Below are 3,347 nucleotides of genomic sequence, written 5' to 3' on the forward strand. Positions count from 1 at the left end.
AGCGAAACTGACATCACCATAAAAAATGGTTGAAGCAGCAAAGATGATTAGAGGAGAGTATATACCAGACAAATAATCCATGTGAAAACTTGACACAGTATACTGCCTGGTATGTAGAAAGCGCTTAGCAATTGCTGTTTGTCTTTTCAGCTTTAGAGTTTGGGTTTTTTTGGTTAATTTTTAATTATGAAATAATGTTATACTTGAGTTGAAAACACAGTGCAGACAGTTCCAAGATATCCTTCACCCAGCTCCCCCTAACAGGTATATCTTATATAATTGTAGAGCATTTTTTAAAAGTAAGGCTTTAACATTGTTTGCAAACACCAATAACTAAGATACAGACTTTAGGGCGGCCCTGGGAGGTGGCCAGGCCAGGAAGACAATGATGACGCTGCTGCTGCCACTGTTCCTCCGCGCCCCACCGACATAGGCCCTGGCTGGTCCCTACCCTGCGAGGATGCAAGGGAGCAGGCGCCCGGCGGGCGGATCTGTCTCACACAGATGATCCTTTCTAATTCTATAGTTAAATCCGTCTCAGAGAATGACAGATTTTAAATTAATTGAAAAATACAGTTGTGAGAACATGCAGGAGGGTATAAAAATATGGACTGTAGTACCGTTAACTAATATTTAAGAAAAACATTATCTTGAGGAGACCCATAATGCACATCAAAAGAGCTGACAACCAAAAACGATTGGATTTTTTTACCCAATGGCCATGGCCATGTGATTTCACACAAGTTTCCTCAGTTTAATGTCACTAGAGTTTGTCAGGAGTTAGAGAAGAGGGACAGGTGAATCATGAGAAACCGTACATCGTTATCCACGTTCATACTTCTGGGACTGACAGATGATCCTCAAATGCAAGTTCTGATTTTTATATTTCTTTTTTTTCTTCTTCTTCTTCTTCCCAAAGCCCCTCAGTACGTAGTTGTATATTCTAGTTGTAGGTCTTTCTGGTTCTGCTCTATGGGACACCACCACCCCATGACTTGATGAGCAGTGCTAGATCCACACCCAGCATCTGAACTGGCGAAACCCTGGGCCACCAAAGTGAACCGTGTGAACTTAATCACAGGCCAGCCCCTGATTTTTACATTTCTGTTTGATGCTTACACATTGAGTAATCTGACCATCATTACATTCTCTTTGGTAGATTCTCACCTTAAAACTTCCATGTACTTTCCTCAAAAACTTCTCCTTTTTAGAAAACGTATTCACCATGGTCTGCATTCCCAGAGTCTTATGCAGCTTATCAACTGGGGACAAGACCATTTCCTATTATGCTTGTTTTGCTTCACTACTTTTTGTCATCTTCCTTGGAGCCACAGAATTTTTTCTCCTGGGCATCATGTCCTGTGGTCACTATGTGGCCATCTGGAAACCCTTGCATTATGCAACTATCGTGAGCAGCAAAGTTTGTGGACGGCTTGTTTGCTTTTGGATAGTGGGGTTTTGGGTCATGTTCCCACCACTTTGCCGGGGCTTAAACCTGGAATTCTGTGACTATAATATCATTGATCATTTTCTCTGTGATACTTCTCCCCTGCTGAAGATCTCTTGTTCAGACACATGGTTCATAGAACAGATGGCTGTTGTCCTTGCTGTGTTGACCATCATGACACTTCTGTGTGTAGTTATGTCATATATGCATATCATCAAGACCATCATACAGTTCCCTTCAGCCCAGCAAAGGAGGAAGTCCTTTTCTACCTACTCTTCTCACATGATTGTGTTTTTTGTCACCTACAGTGGTTGTATTTTCATCTATATCAAACCTCCAGCAAAGGATGAAGTGGCAATCAATAAGTGTGTGTCAGTGCTTACTACTTCTGTTGACCCCATGTTAAACCCATTTATTTATACCCTGAGGAACAAACAAGTGGAACAAGTTTTCACAGACTCAATCAAGAGAACATCATTGAAGTAAAGGGGTGTTGAAACTGAGCATTAAATATATCAGACAAGAGCAGTGGGCTTTAAGCTCATAGTTTTAAATTCTTAGTTATTGTACCTTGTCCACAGTCTGTTCATATTAACATGCTGTTCTTATTGAGTCTAAAACACAGACTCATCATTTCAATGTTTGTTGAAATAGACAAGTTGAGTCACTTCGACACATTCAAAATAAACTTTCTCCAAGGTAACATCTCATATCAAGAAAACATGAAATCAGATTTCCATGAAAAGGGCCTTACCTAAACTCAAACTGATACCGAACCTGAAATGAATTCACTCACCTGTTGCACAGCAAGCCAATCTCTGACACTGGGTGTGGTGGAAGGAAGTAGGAATTTTATTTTTGCACAGCACTGAGCAAGGAGAGAGGGCAGCTAACGCTGAAATCCCAAACTCCCTGAAAAGCTAAAAGGAAGGATTTTTATTTGGGATTTTAGGTAGGGAAGAGGGAGCGTATGGCCTTGATAGTCGGAGCTTTCCCACCAGTCTGTCTTTGGCCTTGAGACACTTCCAGAGAGGAGGGAACCCATGACCTTGCTGGTCAGCAGCTTCCCCACAAGCCTGTATCTCTTTGCAGGGAGGAGATAATCCAGGTGCTTGTCCTTGGCAGTGTCTGTCTCCATGGAGAATAGTGGAGTCTGGAGCCAGGAAGCCAGGGAGTAAACAGGGAATGAGTGTTTTGGTTTTAACCCCACATACGCTGGGTTTAATGTAGGGAAACTGATATCAGGGTTGGTATCAAAACCTGGTACTGAGAAATGAAAACACTATTAAAGCTTATATCAAAAAAAATTGAATTATTGAATTAACAGGAAAATAACGGAGTGTTTATTGCTTTTTCTCAGTGTAAACATCAAAATTGCATCAGAAAAAAAAAGCATATATATTATTACTCTTCTCGAGCAAGGATAAGATAATTTTTTTAAATAATAATGAGTTAGTTTGAGTAAAAAGGAATGGATTTTAACACTGAAGAGGAAAATATGTAAGTTTAGACATGTAGAGATCCACATCTAGTTTGGAAAAGAAAATTTAAAGCCCAAAGATTTAGAGTTCAGATTCGCTGGGTTCTCTCCAAAAAGAGCCCAGCCTCCACATGAATTCATCACCTGGATGGCAGTGATCTGATAGTCTACTGAGACAATAAAAGCATCTTCACAGTGGCAAAGCAAGACTAGTGCTGAAATGCATAATGCAATGCAAGTCCTAATTAATGCTAAATTAAGCCAACAGGAGCCGACAATTCTCAGCAAATTAAAGTTCTAGTCATCAAGCAAATGAAACCAGCAAAGTACGTGGAAACCATGGATTAGAGAAAAAAAATCCAATATGAAATCATAATTGTTTCCTAAAAGGTTATCATCAATATTGAAAGAACATAAGGT

General features: G+C 40.1%; 1 pseudogene; it reads left to right on the forward strand.

Annotated features, from left to right (window-relative positions):
* Positions 1-804: 804 nt before the first annotated feature.
* On the forward strand, positions 805-1,933 carry LOC106822803 (olfactory receptor 6C2-like; annotated as a pseudogene).
* Positions 1,934-3,347: the final 1,414 nt, after the last annotated feature.

Source organism: Equus asinus, chromosome 22, assembly GCF_041296235.1.
Source record: "Equus asinus isolate D_3611 breed Donkey chromosome 22, EquAss-T2T_v2, whole genome shotgun sequence".
Classification (NCBI taxonomy): Eukaryota; Metazoa; Chordata; class Mammalia; order Perissodactyla; family Equidae; genus Equus; species Equus asinus.